This window comes from Barbus barbus (genome assembly GCF_936440315.1).
Source record: "Barbus barbus genome assembly, chromosome: 23".
NCBI lineage: Eukaryota > Metazoa > Chordata > Actinopteri > Cypriniformes > Cyprinidae > Barbus > Barbus barbus.
Window position 1 is genome coordinate 15,996,241 of NC_136751.1, and position 23,667 is coordinate 16,019,907.

Consider the following 23,667-nt stretch of genomic DNA (forward strand, 5'->3'; position numbering starts at 1 on the left):
TGTTTTATTGGTTTGTTTTATTTGATTTTTGAATGTGTTACTAGTCCACGTGCTGAACGTGGACTAGTCTAGATGCTACAATGTGCTTAGATGACACTTCACTATGAATATATACAGTGGGGCAAATAAGTATTTGATACACTGCCAATTTTTCAAGTTTTACCACTTACAAAGAATGGAGAGATCTTTAATTTTCATCGTAGGTACACGTCAACTGTGAGAGACAGAATAAAAAAATTAAATCCAGAAAATCACATTGTATGATTTTTGAATAATTAATTTCCAATTTATTGCATGAAATAAGTATTTGATACAATAGAAAAATAGAAGAGGTCAGACGTTTCCTGTAGTTCTTCACGTTTGCACACACTGCAGCAGGGATTTTGGCCCACTCCTCCATACAGGTCTTCTCCAGATCTTTCAGGATTTGGGGCTGTCGCTGGGCAACACGGAGTTTCAGCTCCCTCCATAGATTTTCTATTGGGTTCAGATTTTCTATTGGCTAGGCCACTCCAGGACCTTGAAATGCTTCTTACGGAGCCACTCCTTAGTTGCCCTTGCTGTGTGTTTGGGGTCATTGTCATGCTAGAAGACCCAGCCACGACCCATCTTCAATGCTCTTACTGAGGGAAGGAGGTTGTTGCCCAAACTCTCGCGATACATGGCCCCATCCATCCTCCCCTCAATACGGTGCAGTCGTCCTGTCCCCTTTGCAGAAAAGCACCCTCAAAGCATGATGTTTCCACCCCCATGCTTCACGGTTGGGATGGTGTTCTTGGGATTGTACTCATCCTTCTTCTTACGCCAAACACGGCGAGTGGAGTTTATACCTAAAAGTTATATTTTGGTCTCATCTGACCACATGAACTTCTCCCATGCCTCCTCTGGATCATCCAGATGGTCTTTGGCAAACTTCAGACGGGCCTGGACATGTGCTGGCTTGAGCAGGGGGAACTTGCGTGCACTGCAGGATTTTAATCCATGACGGTGTAGTGTGTTACTAATGTTAACCGTTGAGACTGTGGACCCAGCTCTCTTCAGGTCATTGACCAGGTCCTCCCGTTGTAGTTCTAGGCTGATTCCTCACCATTCTCAGGATCATTGATACTCCACGAGGCGAGATCTTGCATGGAGCCTCAGTCCAAGGGAGATTGACAGTCATCTTGAATTTCTTCCATTTTCTAATAATTGCGCCAACAGTTGTTGCCTTCTCACCAAGCTGTTTGCCTATTGTCCTGTAGCCCATCCCAGCCTTGTACAGGTCTACAATTTTGTCCCTAGTGTCCTTAGACAGCTCTTTGGTCTTGCCCATAGTGGAGAGGTTGGAGTTTGATTGATTGAGTGTGTGAACAAATGTCTTTTATACAGGTAACAAGTTCAAATAAGTGCAATTAATACAGGTAATGAGTGGAGGATAGGAGGGCTTCTTAAAGACAAACTAACAGGTCTGTGAGAGCCAGAATTCTTGCTGGTTGGTAGGTGATCAAATACTCATTTCATGCAATAAAATGGAAATTAATTATTCAAAAATCATACAATGTGATTTTCTGGATTTTTTTTTTATATTCTGTCTCTCACAGTTGAGGTGTACCTACGATGAAAATTACAGATCTCTCCATTCTTTGTAAGACTTGAAAAATCGGCAGTGTATCAAATACTTATTTGCCCCACTGTAACTGATCGACTTCAATGCCTTGTTGCTTGATTCTAGTGTTCTGTTTTTTGTGATTGACTTTGTACCTTCAAAAAAAGGTATTTATATTTTTTATATAAATCTTTATATCTTTATATTTTTACAATTATTCTTTAAATATTTTCCTTAAAATAAGCAAGAATTTTTAATAAAACATTATGTGAGCTTAATGGGAACAGGGGTGTGCATTAAGCACAGTCAGACTTTTTTTAATTTAATGATGCATATCTGAATTGAAATGCTTTTGTCATTTAAAATAAAATGAAACATTTTTGTGTGAGAGATTAATATTTTATTTCAACATAACTTTTTGTACTGAAACCAATATCTTGTGCACTAAAAATGTCTTAATGTAAATTTTGGTGAGCTTAATAGGTACGTTTACCCTATTTTTCAATTACTGATGCGCCAAATGTTCTCTATAGGTGAACGATCTGAACTGGAGGCAGGCCAATTCAGCACCCGGACTCTTCTGATAAGAAGCCATGCTTTTGTAATAGCTGCAGTATGTGGTTTTGCATTGCCCTGCTGAAATACACAAGGCCTTCCCTGAAATAGACGTCGTCTGGAGGGGAGCATATGTTGCTCTAAAACCTTTATATACCTTTCAGCATTTATAGTGCCTTCCAAAATATGCAAGCTGCCCATACCGTATGCACTTATGCACCCCCATACCATCAGAGATGCTGGCTTTTGAACTGAACGCTGATAACACGCTGGAAGGTCTCCCACCATTTTAACTTTGAGCGCCATTTTTAAAGGCGTTGATGCTAAGACAGATTTCGCTTTCCTTGGACATGACAACCTGTTTTCATAAATATACATGACTCGGCCTGAAGGACAGACGCAGGTAATCGCACGCGATCAGTCGATCTCTCTCTCATTCGCTGTCTGTTTAGGCTTTTTAAGTGCAAATTTACTGAGCCTCTGTACAAATCAGCATGGTACACATTGTTATCATTACTAATATTCAGTACACATGCACAAAATGAAAAACGAGAAGGACATAACCTTAAGAAAAAGAAAACACAGAAATATCACGTTTGTTGCATTCCTCTGCGGTTATGCTTGTCAATAGTGCGGTATTGCGATATTACAGTTATCGCGACATCCCTATGAGCATGATAATCGCGTTCGATATATCGCCCAGCCCAAGTTTACCAACAGTAGTTTCTGGAAGTATTCCTGGGCCCATTTAGTAATGTCAATGACAGAATCATGCCGATGAGTGATGCAGTGTCATCTGAGGGCCCGAAGACCATGGGCATCCAACAAAGGTCTTCAGCCTTGTTCCTTACGCACAGAGATTTCTCCAGTTTCTCTGAATCTTTTGATGATGTTATGCACTGTAGATGATGAGATTTGCAAAGCCTTCTTTTTATGTGCTCTTTCACAGATTGGAGAGCCTCTGCCCATCTTTACTTCTGAGAGACTCTGCCTCTATAAGACATGCCTTTTATAGCTAATTATATTAAAGACCTGATGTCAGTTAACTTAATAAGTTGCTAGATGTTCTCCCAGCCGAATCTTTTCCAAATTTCTTACTTTTTCAGCTCTTTTTCCCCCCGTGCCAACTTTTTTGAGACCTGTAGCAGGCATCAAATTTGAAATTAGTTCATTTAGTGAATAAAATTGCAAAAATTATCAGTTTAAACATTTGTTATGTTCTCTATGTTCTATTGTGAATAAGATATTGACTCGTGATTTGAAAGTCTTTTAGTTTTCATTTTATTCAAATTCGGGATTCAGGTTGTATATATATATATATATATATATATATATATAATCTAGGAAATATGAATGGGAAAAAATACTTCAAAAACAATACATACTACATACAAATTGCATCTTCTCGAGGCTTCCTCAAACCTCTTTTACAAACCTTTCACTCCCAAATCAATGGCATTTAAGATCGACCACAGGGTACACTGATTTGTTTCTTCTGACCTTACAGTCTGAGGGGACCGTGCGCTCTTTAATTGTGTTCTCTACACTTGCAAACATTGTTTGTTCCATCTAGAATCAACAAGGGGTTTGAACAAAATAGATCAAAGGGCATCTGCATTTTCTGCGTCTAAAGGTCATTTTTCAGTTTGTGGTACATTTGAACAATGCAGGATGACTTAAAGTTCAATGCTAATAGATGACCACAGAGTGTGGGCAATAAAGGATGTGCTTGTTGTTATTTGTCATTATACATTTTCATTGCCCTACCTCTTCCCCTCTCTGTTAATGATCATGCTATGCTATTCACATACACGATGAGTTACACATCCTACAGGACGTCTGTCCCTCTGAAAGGATGTGATGGCCAGGCTTGCCAACTGTCTAGTCTCATATGCCATTTTTTTCTCTCGTTCTTCCTTTAATAGATTGTGTGTCCAACTCATGCAAAAAAAAAAAAAAAACATTAAATATTAAAATATTAATCATTTTCATGTCTGTTAGTGTGATCCATTAGTTGGCTAGTAAATACATTTTTATTGTAATTGTTAAATGATTAATATAAGTAAAACTTCTAACTATTATTTACATAAATTACAATATTATCAATATTACAATACAGGCACACTGTATTACCATTCAAATGTTTGGGGTTGGTTTGATTTTTAATGTTTTTGAAAGAAGTCTCTTATGTTCACCAAGGCTTCATTTATTAAATAATTAATACGGTAAAACAGTAATATTATGAAATATTATTTCAATTTAAAATAACTACTTTTTCAAAAATAACACAAATTCCTCTCAGAAGCACCCCATTGTACTTATAAAGAACCTTAAAAACACCTGGGGAGTGAACGACAAAACTTTTATAAGTGTAAAGCACTTATTAGACTACGGAAAGCCAAAAGGGTCAAAAACTATTTTTGATTATTTTGCCAATGCCTGGGGCTGAGACGATAGGTTAGAGGGGTCTTTTTAGGTTTAGCCCCAGCAGTAATTTTGAGAAATTTACTTCATAAACAATGACACACCACAGATGTAATGTTTCAATACTTGATACTTCAAGTGTATCATATTCCAATATTTTTTCAAAGAATAGGCATTTGCAGATGTCTGGACCGAGCCCCAAATACCCCCTGACACTCGATATCGTCTCTGAACTATATTGATAAAACACATGGACTCAACACATATTTAAGCCACTTCTCTGCTTCAGACACTTGATCGATACACCTGATTGAAATGTGGCAGAAGCCGTCCAGGTGTCCTCTGACCTTGTGGCAGGTGTCTGACAGGGGCTTTAAGTGCAATCCCTAGAGAAAAAGGAGGCTGTCAAGGTGTTGAAAGAGTCATATGGTACAGCTCCTGGCATAACACTCAGTGCTGTGATAACGACCAGCTCTGTACACACTTACTTAGTGTTTTCTCAACGCAGTCTGTTCTTGTCTGTCATTAAAACCTCCCTCTCCCTTTTTAGGCCCCAAGGCCGAACAGACCTTAGTCTCTGGGGAGAGACAAGGTTCAGGGCGTCAAAACAAGCCTTTGAAGCCGAGTGATTAAACCTATTGGAATGGGCCAAAAGGGCTTAAAGGTGTGGGGGAGTCAGCTTCTCCAATTAGGCACAAGAAAGGTTGTTAACATGTAAACCAAGCGGTCCATGAACCACTGTTTCCTCTCAGAAAGGGATATGCAAACAACAGACATGATTAATGATCTGATCTTGTCAATAATGAGCTAATGATTGACTACACTGATTCATTATGATGAAAGATATTTGAGGAATATAAATCTCTCATCCTTTCTATAGAGCGTAGTTTAGATTAAAATGGTGTAAAATTACCATAAAAAAACAATTTTTGCATTGTTACAAATTGAGTTATATTACTCATTTGCTGCATCAGTTGTTATAAAATGAATAGCATGGCTGGATTAAAGATAAATCAGAAATGGGGCAACCAATAGATTAGTAATGTCCCTATTTGCACTATTTAGTTGCTGCTCGATGTAAAAACTGTTGTGGAAAGCCAAAATTAAAAAAAATGATGCTTAATGTAGTTATGTGTAAAAGGATTTTGGACCAGTAAGATTTCACATTGGGTAGGACAACTTACCATATATGGTGAAAAACTGTAAATGGTTGAACATTGCATTATATGCAATTTTACTGTAAAATAATGTGAATTTTGAAAGTAAAAAAAGAACTGCCATATAATTTACAGTGAAAAACTTTAACAGGACATTTCCAGAAGTTCATATAAGACATATACAGTAAGACAACTTATATAAATTCATATAAGTTCATTTTGAGAACAGGCCACCTTTGATTATTATGGTAGTTATCAGTAGATTTTATGGTACAAAGCAAATATTTGTAATTCAAGTGAATAGGTATATTAACACTATATTGATAAAATATACAGTTATAAATGCCATCTCGTAATACCAGATACATGTCACCATTTTTTATTGTGAATTTCTGCCAACTAAATCTACTGCTTTTTCTTGTAAATTTATCAGGATATTGTTAAGCAACTGAACATTTTAATCACTATCCTCCAAATTTATTCAGCTCTGCGTCAGACAAGTTTCTTAAGTATGTGCCAACATCTGTTGTCAATTTCAGGTCCTTGTTAAAAGATGTGCCAAACATCATAGCTGTCATGGAAGTCATGTCTACTGTACTTTTATTCAATCTTTTTTCATTATAAGTCGAAACAATACATGTTCATAGTCAAAAGCTGCAGTAAGTGTCTTTGGTAAGACGTAGTGCAGTGTTCATCCTTCTCTTATTTTATCCTTAGTGTGCACATTGTTTATTTAGTTGTGCTGACACAACCTGTCGTAAAAATTCAAAGGACAATCTGTCAGACAGGAAGCACTTGGTTCCCTGAGTCTTTCTTAATTAAAACCAGAAATAGAACTATTTAGTCCCTTACACAAATACAGGACTTTCCTCTAGCCAGTTCATATTCCCAAAGCAATTGGTTTGAAAAATGAGCAGATTTTGTTGTTTGGTCTCAGTAACAGCAGGGGATTTGGAGGACTAACCAAGCTGCATGCTGTGTCAACACCAAACATTCTCTGTCAGTGTAATCCTATTCACCATGGGAAAACAGCATGGCACTTCACCACAACAGAATGAGAGTGGGACAAAGCCAAAAAGGGGCAAAAGGATCTCAAATGAAATTATGGGTTGAAGGTTCCCTTTGTATCTTCATTTGAAATGGACTGATTTTAGTTCAAATTAAAAGGTACAAATTAACTTTGGCACAGAAATGATCACGTACAGCATGAAAAAAAATAGACATTCATGCTGAGTTCTGGTAAAGTTTACATTTAATAGTAATTAACCTCTTTTAAGGTTTTTCAATGTAAATTATAAGTTGGCACCCATTTTTATTAAAAACTATTTTCTTAAGGATTACATATAGATACTGGAAAACTGGAAATTACTGTAAATTAAAAAAAATCATAGATGCAGTATATTACAGTAAATATGCATAGGCCTTACTCAACGTTAAACTATTTAAAAATGTAAAATATTTTTTTTGTTTTTAAAAGATGTTGTTATGCTCACTAAGGCTGCATTTAATTGATCAAAATACATTAAAAATGATAACTCTGATAAATATTATCACAACTTAAAATAAAATCAAATTCATTAGTCCAGTCTTTAGTGTCACATGATCCTTCAGAAATCATTCTAATATGCTCATTTGGTGCTCAGATAACATTTCTTCTTATTATTGATATTGAAAAGTTATGCTATATTTTTGTGGAAACTGTGAAATGTTTTTTAGGATTCTTTGAATCTTCACAAGAGCAGCATTTATTTGATTTATTATTTAATAATGTAAAAGTCTTGTCACTTTTGGTAAAATTTAACGCTATTTATTTCTTTCAAAAACAAATCTCAAAATTAAAATAAGTATCTATATCTATCTATCTGTAAAATATACCTCAAAATATCCCAAAAATTCCAGACTGCAATCTCCTCTCCACCCACATCCTCCTCTCAAGACACCTAATCGTTGAATTTCACATGTATGAATATGAGATTTTGATACATGCATATAAAACTGCAGCATCTGTCAGACAGAGATTCGGAAGAGAAGCTGGATGCTATAATTGATCCAGACTGAGATTTGACATAGCTGGAGGCTTGAATGGTAATGCTGCACTGCACCGATTTCACGGGCACGACCGGAGAAGCTAAGAGAGCAGAAGTCATGCTGGGATATAAGCACATCAAGCCTTTGAACAGAATCATTTGCCTCATCAGGCAGAAGCTCAACAGTGGGATCTCCTCGTAAACGGCCACATTTTGTTTAACCCCTACACCTCTGTGTGGTTTACTAAAGCTCTGGCTGTGTCTGAAAGCATTGTTAGCATTTCCATCTTTATATCTGTTTTCAAAATTATTAAGACATTAATTAAACTTAGTTTTACTCCATTTCACAGAAAAGGACAATGTTAGCAGTTCAAAGCAAAGCCTTTCTTACAAGATAATGAATTAAGAGCTAAATGGGATTCACTGGGGTCCTTTAGACATCAATAAAGCTCGTATTTTTCCTATAATCAGTTCATAAAATGTTCCTGCTTTGCAATTTCCCAAAATCCCATTATCCTCAGGAAGCAAAGAACAAGACATCCTAGGGTAGATATCCTGCTTTTTACAGGATCTCAGGAGGAGGCTATCCGGGAGGGGTAGGTGGCAAAACGACCAGACATTTTTCCACAGTAAGGTCTCGTAAAAAAATCTCTCAGCGCTTTTAGAAACATTCCTCCCCCTGGTCACGCTCAACACAAACACAAATACTCTCAGAAAATCAGATGAATCTTCAGGTCTAAATGCAAATTCCAGACATAAACATTCTGAGAGGCTTCTCAAAATGTGTTCAGTCTTATTCGTCTGGATAAATGCTGCAAAAACAGCCCATAACCTTAAAGGCCCCAGGCGGAATAAATGGAAATTTCAGAAATAAAGACAGTGTATGTGTATCAGAGGAATACGAGAGGTCATTCCGGTCGTTTCTGCTCTGGGATGTAAAACCTGAGGTTAACTGGTCACTACGCAATGCTCTCTAGGAGAACAAGCGCTTCAGCTCACCAGTTGTGGGAACGGCAGTGTGAAAGATTACATCACGATGATTTATGGCACATGAGGAGGAGTCAGAGAAACTATAGAACATGAGATCATTTGGAGGGCATCCAAGAAGAGGTCTCAATAGGAACACAAGTCAATTGGTTTCCACCACAGAAGATGATGAAACAGCAGTGGGACAACAAATGAATGTGCTGAGAAAGTTAAGAGAATGTCTCAGGCTTACACATACAAATCTGTGTTTTTTTTAAGGAAATGGTATATGTAAGTGGGAAATAAGGAAGAAGTAAATCCTTGCCTGGAAAGGTCTTGGACCATTGTCAAATTAATGGAACTTTATATGGATAAAACAGGTCAAAGAAACTAGAATTCCAGAGATGTTTCTTGAAACAACAGCATATTACATAGTCAATTAATTCACAATCTTATTTTTGTCTGTATTTTAATATGCAAAACAACACATGGATTTCCTTTTAAGCTGATTTCTACTGTGGCATAACTCTGGGTGGTTGCAGTTGCAGTTGTTCATTAGATGAAAGGTAAAACATGCTGTTTACAACTGATCTTGTAGGCTGATGCTTGTTCCATATGTCTTCAATTGCCTCTGAAAGTCTCCATCCAATTCTCGAAATTCAGTTTCTGCTCTCCAAAACAAGCGTAAACAGGGCCACACAGATTATCTGACTCATTTTGACTTAGCTCTCTTTTGGACTGCATTTTGCTGACTGACACTTCTCATGGAGCTCAATGATTTGCTTGGTGGGAAGAAGGCACAAAAGAACAATAAATCTTTCTATCCTGTTCACCAAATTTCACATAATTATGCAAGTTGTATAAAACCTATGATTAATGCAAATCTCAAACCTGGGATGGGATGTGGACGAAAGTCAATGGCTCAAGGAAAATTAACTATCAAAAGTGGTGCATTTAACTCATGCTATACAGAATACTTCAAATAAAAAATATTCAAATGAAAATCTTGCCTTCTGATGTAGCTCCCAAACATGGCCTGCCAGACACATCGCAGCAGGGTAGTCTTTAAAATGAGGTTGAGCAGGCGTAAAATATGACAGGATTTTCATTTTTGGGTTAACTGTGCTTTTAAACGCTTCAAATCACATTTCATAAGGTATTTTAAAAGACACAGAATCTATTCAAACTTCAAAGGCCAGGTAAGTTATTCAGGCACAATATTTAAGAGCTCATGGGACAGAACTGAAAAGGGCCTTTATCATTCTAGTGACTTCAAACTATAAAATTAAGTGATCAGTGTGGTGTGACAAAGATATGAGTGAATAATGATATATGAGTGAACCATTTCATGCATGCTCAGTATTATAGTGTCTATCACTCACTGAAATCAATCAGTCAATCAATAAATGAATAACTGAAATTAATTTTTGATTGCTGTGTTTGGTCATTAGGGTCATAAAAGGTTATTATAAGGCATTAATATGAAAAAAAAATACTATAAGGAAAGAAATAAAGTACGAGAATAAAAACGTTGCTGGGCACCACCATCTTCCAGGACCTGAAGTGGGATATTCACATAGACTCCGTTGACAGGAAGGCCCAGCAGAGGCTATACTTTCTTCACCAGCTGAGGAAGTTCAACCTGCCACAGGAGCTGCTGAAACAGTTCTACTCCGCCATCATTGAATCCATCCTCTGCACTTCTATAACTGTCTGGTTCAGCTCAGCTACCAAATCTGATCTCAGAAGACTACGGAGGGTAGTCCGGACTGCTGAGCGAATCATTGGTACAACCCTCCCCACTCTCCAAGAACTGTACTTATCCAGAGTGAGCAAAAGGGCTGGTAAAATCACTCTGGACCCCTCACATCCAGCACACTCCCTCTTTGAACTGTTACGGTCTGGTCGACGCTACAGAGCTCTGAGCACCAGAACGACCAGACATAGGAACAGTTTCTTCCCTCAGGCAATCCATCTCATGAACACCCAACAATAAATGTGGAACACACAACTATAATACACTATCCAGTCACCATACTCACTAATTTTATCTTTATTTTCTCATTTCTAATTTGCACATACTTGACCTGTACATACCATAGTTGTCTATATTATATATTGTGTTTTTGCTGCTTTGTACATTGCCTTTTGGTTAATTGTTGTTATTCTTTTATTATCTGTGTACTGTCCTGTTGCTGTCTCTCTGTTGCACTGTGGAGCTTCTGTCACTACAACAAATTCCTTGTATGTGTAAACATACTTGGCCAATAAAGCTCATTCTGATTCTGATTCTGTAATGCATTACTTTTAAAAGTAACTTTCCCCAACACTGATGCAGAATATGTGCTTTATAAGCACTAAAAAAACAATATGTTCATAACAGGCATGCTAAAAAAACAACTTAATAGTGACAAGTGTTACCATTCTATGAATTTAATAAAAATGTTTTGGCATGCATTGAAAAAGAAGGTCAATATTTGAGTGGAAAAATGATGCTTTTCAGTTTAATAAAGAAAAACGTTTTCACATTTCGTCAAGACTAATGATGGATGATGCACATTTTTCCACAAACAAAATTAAGCATTTAGCATAAAGCAAACAGAAATCATTTACTTTCCCAATTATTAATTAAAACTCTGTTTATTTCCTGTTCATTTTTCCAAATGTTAGTCAAACAATGAAGCCAGTGAGTTCCATTTCTATTGTTCTATGTTAATGGAGTTTTATTGGACTATTTTAGGTCTGTGTACTGCTGAGGGCGCATCTCATATTCTACTCTAAGACATGTTGGCAGGCAAAGAAACGCAGCACTGAAATATCCTTTTTCGGTTGATTTACACCATCTCAGATGCCATGGTCTCTCAGGACCCAAGAAAAGCATTACAACTTGCCAATCATAAGATTATCCCGAAAGAGCAAACAGCTGGAGACTTGCCTCAACTGCTGGGCCTGATGTTTTCAGTTTTACCGTCTCAAGCAGGTGGCTGTAATTAAGTCAGCGTAATATGGCCACTATAGCTGGCAAAAGAACATGTGACTAATTATTGGGACACAAGCCCAGGTTTATCATTTCCTGAAGCTCTCCTTCTTTGACCTGCATGAGAATTTAAGTTGCCAATCATAGCCCAAAAATGCGGCACCAAATCAGAATAAGCACCTTGTAACCTTCAGTCCCGAGCGATCCTGTTCTTTCCATCAACAAAAACGCAAGCTGGCACATTCCATTTACATTAAAATAATCAGTAACATGCAAATGATGCTCACACAAAGCATTTACTACCTTTGAAGGGTGCTCAGTCTTTTCCTCCGGCAGTTTCCAAATACGAGCAGAGATTAGAAAAGGAAGAGATTAGACTTCATGGTCTATTTCATCCATTCTCCAGCCTAATCAGTGGGGAATGATATCACTGCCCTAAATATTTCCTCAGCAGCTTGAATGGAGAAGCGTGTAGTTTCCTCATTAATGACCACACAATGTGACAATACACCACCTTCCTGTGATCACGTTATCTCATGATTAAAGAAGGTAGTTTTCTTCATGGCCCTGCATTGAACCGAGAAAGCTGACTGACAATCGCTGTCTTGCAGAATGATGCCTGAAGTTTCAAAACGCAGCCCTAAAAGCCACAAGATGACTTTAACGTTAGTGACCCAACAAATCTGTTGAAAGCCACATATGGGTAAAGAAGCCTGGCTGAAACATTTATAGCATCTCATAAAAAAATCATGAGGAGTAAAACTAAAAAGTACAGAACATGTCAGCTTAATCTGCTATTAAACATAGGCATATAGTGGCATCTGATGTGGCAGACTTGTAGGAGGAAGTTGTCAAATACATTATGAGGAGACTGGGGAAATGTTCTGGAAAATCGGACATGAATTGTACCTGACATGAACACTGACATACAAATGTTTTTGTCAGTTCAGTTGTGGTTTTGTCACTTTAATTGAAAGCACCGTGGTTCTTAGTCTAGCTGACAGAAACTGTTATTTACACACTACCAGTCAAAAGTTTGGACAGAGTTTATTGAATTTCTCAGAGTCTGAATACATTTTTATCTAATAAAAGATAAGCTTAAATGCTTAAATATAGTTTTTTTTTAAAACAAATATAGGCTATATAACAAATATAATAGAAAACTAGAATTATAAGTAAAGATGGTGAAGGAAAAGCATTCAACAAGACTCCAGCTTACATGTGAACCCTTTCAGTACTGTTTACAAATCATCCCAGAATGCACTTAAGGTAGTTAAGAGAATGTCCAGTGTGTATTGAGTTGAAATCTTGTTTAACATTGTTTGGTCAATAAATAATTCCCAGTCATGCATAATGTTACATAAGATTTTCTTTTTCAGTTAAATGCCACAAAAGCATTAAGCAGCACAACTGTTCCCAACTGTGATAATAATATCAGCATATTAGAATGATTTCTGAAGAAACATGTGACACTGAAGACTGGAGTAGTGGTTGCTGAAATTTCAACTTTGCCATCAAAGGAATAAATTACATTTCAAAATATATTAAAATAGAAAACAGTTATATATTCACAATATTACTGTCAAAGAAACTGTCTTTAATCTTTCTGTTAATGGTCTTTTGAATTGCAGTGTAGTTTTGACTATCAGTCTAAAGTGTGGAAAATAGTCATAAGAAAGAATGACTTGGTGTGTCCAAACATTTGTATGTGTATAAAATGTGCTTAGCATTTCACATTGTGGGTCTGTATAATTTTTTTATTAAGCTTGCATTGTTAACTGTTTATTTACACCAGCCTAATGTGTTGTGAAATTACATATAAAATGAATAAAAAGATTTCTAATACAATTCTAATACAGAAACATCTCGGCTCTGCAGAAGCATATTAATATGATGCACTAATGCATAATGCATAAAAGTGCATAATGGTGATAAAATCTAGGGGAAAACAACACATAATCCATTTATGTCCAAATGGTTCATACTGTAATTTTCATCATGTTTGTATTGTAAGGACAGCTTATCTCAGCACATTGGGAAAAAAACTGCTCGATTTTAGTGCTTAGCCCAAAGTATCATCCAAGTTCTGCTATTAAATCACCATTTCCAAATACAGCCACACTTCAGGGAAACACTGTACCCATAAGCTTCATTCAGCTCCAGCTATATAAATTACAGGTCATCAGTACAATGTCCAGAATTCAAGACGTGATGCTAAACAGAACAGCCTTTTTAATTAATATTGTATCAGAGAGCAAAGACCTTAAACACACAAAGCAAATGGACCTAAGCCAGCTGTGCTCAATTCACTCTGCTGTGAGTGTGTGTTTGTGTGAATGCATGCTAATGTCCTTCTATATGTGGGTGGTATTCAAAGACAGAACAACGTGTTTATTGATCATCTCAAAAGAGCACAGAACAGTAGTGAACATCTTAACACTACTGAACACAGAAAGCGACTAAAACCTACCAAACGCTTCCCACAAAGGAATGTCTGTCTGTAGAGTAATGGCTTTTGAGTTTGCTATGTGCACTTGAATACACAGGAGCGACCACAGAACTGTTACCAAAACCAAAAACCCAGAGGAGGGGGGAAACAGAGGTGGGGAGTACAGGAAAAAATCTGGGAAATAAACTTCAACTGGAATGAGAAAGAAAAAAAAAGAGAAAGATCAGAAGCACACAAATATGCCTGAGTCAGGAGTAGTGAGGAGTTTAACTGTGTTAAAGGGAGAAACAGGCCTTTACTATAATGTGAGTCCATACAGAGAGAGACAACTGTCTGTATCCAGGCCGTACAAATGTCATAAAGACAGCAACTCAGATCAATAGAGCTCTTTTACTCGATAGCTGAGGATACACAACTGTGTGTGCCGCTATCATAAATAGCCCATGGTTTGAGAAATGTTCCTTATTTTAATTGTCAGCAAAATGCAGTGTTATTATCACCGCAAAAAGTGTTAAGTTGTCACCTGTACGTTCCCTTACCAGATACAGTGAAAAATGATATTACATTTAACAGGACCATACATGTAATTGTAATACACTGTTAAATGGTTTTTATAAGTTTGAATTACCATATTATTTTATACATGTACAACTACCTTTACTAATGTTTGCATAGACACTAAAACTTACGGCAACTAAATGTATGATACTGACGTTTTAACATCTAAAACAAAATTATACATGTATAAACAACTTTAAAGACTTAAAAATAAATTATTATGAATATTGCAATTGTGGCATTAACATTTTGATTAAACTGAATTCAGTTTTCAATCATATTTATTTATTTATAATGCAGTTTACTCATTTACTTAATGTTCTGTGATTTCTGCTGTCAGCTCATTTTGAAGGATTACATAATGTTTAAAGAGACTACATTTTAAAACTTTAAAATGAATAACATTTCTGTAATTGTTTAACCATTACTTATCATGTAATATTTATTTAGTTTGCCGTGGGACACAAAAGGCATTGTCTCATTCATGCTTCAGTCATTCTCTTCAGTCAGCTCTCGTGGAATGGATCGAGATAATATTTTCAACAATTAACAACTTCAATTGTGCTCTGTATCTCACACAAAATTTCACCAGAGAGAACTGTGACTGCATCATTCAAAGCATCATTATTTGGACTACTTTTAATACCACTTTTGGCATTTTTTCAATGAAATATTGTCAATCAAAATATATAAAATATCCATTTAATGTCCTGTGAATGTTACATATTAATACTTATAAACAAGAGACCAGGCTGGTTTCCAGCAGTCAGTACCAAATACTATTAAAATCTGAAGGTTCTCTGTACCAATTGTGATATATATTCTACATACAGTCTGTACAATATATAGACCTAAGCACCAAAATGGCATCCCATAATCCCATTTTTTAAATTAAAGGTGGGGTATGCGTCTTTTCAAAAACGCTTTAGAAAACGAGTTGGGGCCGAGTACCAAAACAAACTTGTAGCCAATCATCAGTAAGGGGTGTGTCTACTCATGATGCAGAGGAGAGAGCTTCTGATGAGCGCACGCACAAATCTTCTCACTGCGCGCGCGAGCTCGCATCCTCTGGCTCTTAGATGTTTAAATGATATCAACGTGTGCTGTTCAGGTCTCACCTGTGCGCGTGTGCTATCAGCACCCGGGGGATGACGGAATATTCCAGCATACGGCACTTGCTTTGAACAAGAGTGAATGGTTTGTCCATTTTTTTTTTCATCACTGTTGTTGTAATGTACTGGGAAGTCAGAATGCGCATCCATCAACAGTAGCATACATTAGCCGAAATCGGTTCTTTTTACGTGTTATTTATAACAAACCATATTGCAGATGCGGTGTCAGATTTAAGTTGAACCGCGGTCCTAGCACGTGCCGAACCGTTTGTGGAGAACCGTATGGTTTGATTTTTTTTCGCAAACAGTTCCACCTCTAGTTACGATAAGGCAAGAAGTAGGACCCGCAATCTTTGCTGTACGTATGTGTGGGGCGGAGCTATCAAAATAGAGACCCTTTTGGGGTAGGGGCGTGTTTGTTTTGGTGATTTCAAATGGCAGCACTGGCTACCAGAAATAACTTACCCCACCTTTAGCCGGATTTTTACTGAATTTCCAGCAGGCATTAACAGCAAGCAATCGTGCAAGTTATTCTTTGCAAGCTGAAAAAAAGTCACTGTATTCCTCTCAAATAAAAAAGCCAACTACAAATGTCTACTGCTTCGACTATTCATAAAATAGACTCTTCAAATGAAAGTAAGCCACCTAAATCACTGAATTTAATAAACAGTTTAAGACCTTGACTTCAAACTTCTCTATTATTGTCCTCCTGGTTAATCACTGTACCTGTAGCAAGATTTCTATCTGTAACTAAAATGCAGATATTTAGGGAAATAACATTTTGAATGGGCACACCAATAAGGTTCCTTCCATATAAAACCTACACTTCAAACTGGAGTATGGAAAAAAAAAAAAAAAGTTTGCAATCCAAAATCTCCATTTCATTGTTGGTAAAGATTAAATAAGAGCCTCAGCTATCTGTAGAATCCAGCTTGTTATATGCATACTTTCACTTCATTATATCCCTAGCACACTAATTATGAAGGAAATTGCCTGAATAATAGATAAGCATTATGCCCAACACAAACAAGCAGTCTGTTTCCTCTTGATAAAGAGGTTCTGTTATTTACCAGGGTCAGTGGACATCCCTGTCTTGAATGAACTTTGGAGCTATCAACTGCATCCTCTAAAGTTTCTCAAAGCCTTCTAGGACAAAGGCATCTGGCTTAAAAAAGGTCTATGCATTCATAATTGAAGTTCTACCGCGGCATATCATACTTGACAAGCCTCTTAATTTTTGAAAAATCTATGACCAAAGAACACATATTCTTCATGGTAATTAATCTACACAGCTCCTTTGCAAATTTCATATGTCTCAGAGGCAACGAGGCCCCAAAACCCATTACCGGGTGAAGCGCCCCATGTCACACGCATTAGATGAGAGTCCTCCAGCAAATGGGGGGGAAAGCAATTTTCTTCTCAAGGCAATAGATACTCTATCTCATTCCAGATCCTCTGCAGACTACAAACTGCCAGCTTGTGTAACTCTGATGCCTGAAACTTGGAAGAAAGTGATGACTTGACCTCCTTTTCTCCCAGGGCCTTTGCTCTGCTGTCAATAAAAGCATTTCACTTGAGGCTGGATAAGAGCTCAGGGTGGAATGAATCACCTGCGCCGATTAGAGATCTGGGAACTGCAGTGAAGATCAAACCAGCCCTGACGACCAGTTCATTTGCCGCCATGTCAACTGATATTAATATTACAGCCTGGAGACGGGCTTCTTGCTCTCAACAGGGACTTCCTGCCACGAAGAACCAAAGATTCATTTCCAGCAGCTCAATGCTTTAGTGACTGAATGATTCCGTGTCTGCTCGAGCAGAACAACACAGTCTCCCTCTACCATAACGCACCAGTTAACTAACTAAGTTAGGTTGATACACCTCTAAATAATCAAATGGTTCATTTTCATATCTGTAAACAGAATCTTCATTGTATAATTACCAACCAATACAAACAATAGCGACCATTAATCTAAAAATAAATTGATCCAAAAATAATAATTGTCATTATTCATTTCTTTATTGATAAACCACAAAAATATAACAAAGAGTATTTAAAAAGTGGTCAAATGAGGTGTCAAAATGATCTGACTTTTTCCATAGAGCAAAGCTGGTAGATTAGACCAAACACTATTATTTCTAGGCCTCTGATGTCCACATTTTACGGGTTTTTCCAAACCAATCTCACAGGAAAACTTAACTGTTTTATGAGTTGGCAATTTCATATTAATTCATACAAAAAGGCAGGCCTACAATTTTTATATAAAATGTAAGCATGAAGGTCCACCACAACCCCACCCTCAAACATAACCGTTCCATAAGCAAATTGTATGAAAATGTACAAATGAGATTTATATGAACTAGCCCAATTCACCAAAACATTAGGCTATATAGTTGCAAACTGTCATGAGAGTGTGCTGAATCTTCTCAAATACCTTGCAATAGCTCAGTGGAATGTAAAGGTTAAGGCTCTAGTCTTGCCTCTGAGCCTGTGTTGGGCTGTGTGAGTGAAGTCTTTGAGTGCTTCTGACATCAGCATTTAGCTAAACTACAAAGCCACCAGAGGCCGGCATTAATGGATCCCTCAGAGCCAATATCTTCACGCACAAGTGACTGACTAATTGAAAACTGGTCCGAGTCTGCTTTGTGGAACAAGTGCAGCAAACCTTTATGTTAGACTATAATGTCCAGAAATAGGGGGACAAATTCATGGCAGGGCTTTGTTTGAAATAATACCTTCTGTCTCAAAGAGAGACTTCACAAATCACAAATTCACAAATTAAACAATTGAAAGGTTTGAAAGTTATTCTCAGTAACACCTGATTAGATCAGATTTGATTGCATTGCAGATCTAGTTACACTATAACACCATATTTGATGTAGTTTGACAGGCTGTGAAGATCATGTAGGCTGGAAAAACAATCTTCTGATGGCAGAGTATTCTAACAATTACCATTCTTATGTGCATGCAAAGATTAGAAGATTTCAGAAATACTGAACAGGATACATTAACCCAACCCGGCACTGTTGTTGTTGCTTCTGGAATATGGCCAAAGATAACTCATACATGGTTTTAGTTTTCAGGAAAAACCCCATAATTCATGTCCAATGGTGCACTATTGTTTCAAAGCCTGGAGAATTTCACTCTTTGTTAAAAGGAATGTCAAGGGGTTAAATGATTATATCGGAGCTGCTAAACTGACAGACAGACAGACAGACAGACAGATAGACAGATAGATAGATAGATAGATAGATAGATAGATAGATAGATAGATAGATAGATAGATAGATAGATAGATAGATAGATAGATAGATTTTATCTCTTTCACACACTGATGACCGGCGGTCTGATAAGACGGTGTGATTGATTTAAGCTGGCACTGAACTCACGCCCGTCGGCAGGGCTGCCTCCTCCATCTACTGACCTGTGCGTCTGGGGGGATAAACTACAGTTATGACGGGACTGTTTTTTAGACAGTCCTCCTGGACAACACACGCTGCCTGCTGTCACACCCAGTGGGAAAACCGCCAGCTTGATGTCTCCTCATCCCACCCAGACTTTCCCCGAGCTTCACTCAACTAATTAGATTTAACAGAAACCGCCGGATGGTGACACGCGCAGCCATCGGTGAAATACGAGCGAGTGTAACGTAAGGAAATTGTTTGTTTGGGAGTGAGAGAGAAGCGCAATGTTAGCTCAATACAACATCAACGACGTTTTTAATCCCGAGTGTTTTCTGCCTTCAAAATCCTCAAAACAGTTGTTAGGCTACAGTAAACTTAAATTTACGCGTAAAAAGCGAGTGAACCCTCTCACCATCAATGTGTCGCTACTGTCAAAGCAATACACATATTTGAGTGTTGATCTGTTTAGTTCTCCCCTGCTTAAGAGATAACCATACATGGCAGAGTTTCGAAATGAAACAAGCTGTTTTTCTAGCTGATTTGAATTTAATGAATAGATAAAGAGAGCTGACCAGCTATCACAAGTTTGCATTGTAAACACCAGCGGAGTTCAGTTTAGCGAGAATCTCACCTCAAAATCCAAACAACACGCGCCCGTCTTCGCTGTCCTGAGCTCCAGAGATGATGAAACGAGGTAAAATGTGATGGTCGTAGGTCTGCGTGAATGAATGCCGACTGAAAAACTGGCGGACCTGTAGATCTGCTCCGAATCCAGAAAAAAAGCAACGAGCTTCAAGCGTCAGCTAATAAATTCCAGAGACCCCCAAACTGCTGCCCTAATCTCGCGTCCCTCTCGCTGGTAGCGCAGACCAGTCGCTTTCTACAGTTCAGCCTGGAGGGAGGGACACTCTCTGCTACAACTTCAACGCCCAGTTTACTTCTTTCACTCTATTCGCGTTCTGCTGCTGTTAATCAATGGATATGCTATTAGAAATGATATATTAGTGGTGGTGGTACATTGAGGGATTCTCTCTGACTCCTCCCTGAACACCAATTTAGCGCTTCTCTTTCAACTCGTGGGCGGAGATTTAATGGTCAAATTGTTTTCACTTCCCTGGCCCCCCTCAACACCACCACAGATGGCGAGTCAGATAAGAAAAGTATCACGATCCCTTTGTCTACATGACCACAAAGGTCGTGCCACTGACATTCCCTGTGGCATACATGATATCCCACCGCAATTCTCATCTAGACCACAACCTCAGTCATAACTTAACCCTCTACACCACAAATGCATTAAGGGAAGGCTCACAAGGGGGTAGTGAGTATAAAGTCTATTTTGATGCCTGGATGTAGGCTACATTGTTATTGGGGGGGAAGTTGTTTTAAATGTTACCATTTTTTTTTTCTATTTAATGAATTGCTTTTGGTAATTATTGTATGGTTTGAAATTTGCTTGTTTCCTGGCATGTTCCACTGTGACAACTTGATCCACTATATAGCATCACATTGTCACTAAAGGTGAATGGGTGTTAAATAACCTGATTTTTTTTTTTTTCCTCTGTGCACCTAAAAATAAAGGTTTCTATTCCACAAAAGGTTATTTCTAATGGAAATTGCAATGTAACAGAAGTAGCAACATATTTTTTTCATCTGCATTGTGATGAACATCTGAGGGGTAATGGATTATCGGGAAGAAAAAGAGCTGATAAAATGTAAAAACTGTAACGTGAATGCAATGTAAGTCGCTTTGGATAAAAGCGTCTGCTAAATGCATAAATGTAAATGTAAATGTAAAAAAAAAATGTAGGGCAGGACTTGGTTCTATATGGGGTGAATTTCCATTTCATGCTGACTTTAAAGGCCTGTTCACACGGAGGACAATAATTAATGATAATGATAATAAGGTTGTAATTACCATTCTAATTGTATGAGAACAGGAATATCCACATCACATAATGTTAATAACACAGATGAACTATTGTTGGAATTTTTTTTCTCCCCCAGCTGATGAGCAATAAAAACATTGACATCCAGTAAGTATCCTCCAAAATTTAAAGAGCTGAAGCATTTAAAAAGGCAGACGACAAAACGGCAGCATGCTTATAATAAGCAGAATTATACAGTGCATTGCTGTTTATGTGAATATAATTATCATTATATTTAACTTTATAGTTAATTCTTGGTGTGAACAGGCTTTGAAAGGTTCTTTGGGGAACCCAAAATGGGTCTTCAATGGCATTGCTGCAAAACCCACTTTCTGAAAACCTTTTTTTTTTTTTTTTATAAACTGAATTTATAAAAAACTACCTTGAGAAATATTAACTTGCTTAAAAAACAGTGACAACTAGCCCCAGCCTCCACTATAAGTCTTCTATCAATCATTGTGACAGTGAGTTGGTACACACACTATTTCTTCAAAGAGATTGCACCTCTTAAAGTCTATGTTGTTTAACTATTAGACCTGTGACATGTGACAGTCCATCTCTGAGATGTCTGTGAGTGTGAAGAGACGCCTCTGTGTGTGTGTGTGTGTGTGTGCATGTGTCGTCTATATGTTATTGAAATGTCAGCTCTTTGGCTTGGTGTCGTGATTTGAGCAGCACGAGTAGGGAGGGGGTCTAGCATGGATGGTGGGGGTGGGAAGTAGTTCAGGGTCGTTTGTGGTTACTTAAGAAAAGACACTCCACCACACAGCAGTCCATAAAAAAGGATAATTCATCTCAACATGAAGATGCGTAAATTATGACAGAATCTTCATGGCATTCAAAACATGTATCGCTTGTTTTCTTCTGTGGAACACAAAAGGTGATGTTTGGGTTCCATTCACTCAACAGTTCTTGAAATGATTTTTTTTTCTTAGTGTGAATTTTCACTATGAAGAACCTTTTGTGCAATGGAAAGGTTACATGTTCTTCATGGAACCACTGAATCCAATAAAGAACCTTTATTTTCAAGAGTGAAGTAAATCAGGACTGTCAAGCTCCAAAATAAGGGGGGAAAAACACCATAAATTGAAGTGGTCCGTATGACTCATATGCCTTCTGAAGACATTCAATAGTGACTTTGAGAGGAACAAACCGGAAAATTAAATCATTATAAAAACAAATCTTGATATCTGCAGTGGTTCTTGAATCATTCTTGAGAGTTCATGAGAAAAGAATGAATAGAATCTTTGAGTTCGATATTTTCAGTGAATCAGTTGATCCAGTTCATGAAACAGTCTGAAAGATTTGTTCACAATCATATGGACTACACTGATACTTGTAATTGTAAGTGTCTGAAAGCTCCAACCAGTACAAAATTAAAAATTTCTCCTTTTGTTTTGAATAAAGGTCAAAGTGAACAAACTAAGAGCAGCACCTGTATGCACTTAACTACTTGAAGCTGTTTATTGCATTTTATGCAAAATTGCTATTCACAGCTAAAAGATCCCATCTGTCGCCACCCCATTACATTGCACACTAACAAAAAACAATGTCCATGCTCATGACATGACAGGAATCTAGACCCCCTCCCTAGCACACCCCCATACTCCATACTCCATACTCACTCCAGGCAGCCTCATTCTGTCAGGGGCCATCACAGAGAGTACAAGGACAAGCACCATGTATGCATCATGAAAATACTTCACATTATGGAAGTAAAATGGGTTGCAAACAGCATTCCATATCTGTAAGAGAGCATGTTACTAGAATTGGTTTTTAGGGTGTATGGTGACCAAAGTATGCTAAAACTGTAAGCTGTCAAGGCAGCAAGAGAGGGAGAATTTATCAATATACATGGAACAGTTAACAGACGTTAAACATACAGATTTTCTGTAGCTTGAACATTATTATTATGAGACCATCTAAATTGTGCCTCTTACAGAATATCACTAATGCTCTAAAATGTCTGTATCCTACACTCTGTTTAATAGAAGAGCTAGTTTTGCCCATCTGATGGAGATGGATGTGCCCACTGTTGATGATTGCTGCTTCAAGAGCCCTACAAATAACTACTCTTCTTTTAGAGCTGAGTACTTATGTTTACCCGTTACTTAGCAACTGTGTTCAGAACAGTAGGAGGGATAAAAACTGGTTTTGGAAAGAATCATATTTTTGTTATTAGTAATAGTAATAATAATAATAAACTATGTATTTTCCTTATATATGATATATTGGCTATTATTTGGTCACAGGCATTATGTGTGTACAGGATATATGAATATAGATAGACAATAACACTGGTGTCTATGAGAAGTTTCTGCCAGATCCAAACTTTAATTGATAGTGAGAAGGGAAAATCTGACTCCAGACCAGCGGCTTGAGAAAATATCTACATTTGTGAAATTAGTATACATTTATTTTAAACAATCTTTCCCATTCTTTTCAGTCCAACAAAAAAGAAAGGAAAATCTAAATTTAGTGTAACCTGCAACTTGACCTTTTGTATGAAATGTTTGACTCCATA

The 23,667-nt window shown here is 37.4% G+C and overlaps 1 protein-coding gene across 1 annotated transcript in view; it reads right to left on the reverse strand.

Moving 5' to 3' along the window:
• The window catches only part of LOC306842874 (tetraspanin-18B-like), a 69,392-nt gene extending 49,134 nt beyond the window's left edge, over window positions 1–20,258 (reverse strand). Inside the window, exon 1 of the mRNA XM_079374025.1 lies at window positions 19,847–20,258. The gene's annotated coding sequence lies outside the window, so the exon portion shown is untranslated. The remainder of the gene's footprint in view (window positions 1–19,846) is intronic.
• Between the last annotated feature and the right edge of the window lie 3,409 nt (window positions 20,259–23,667).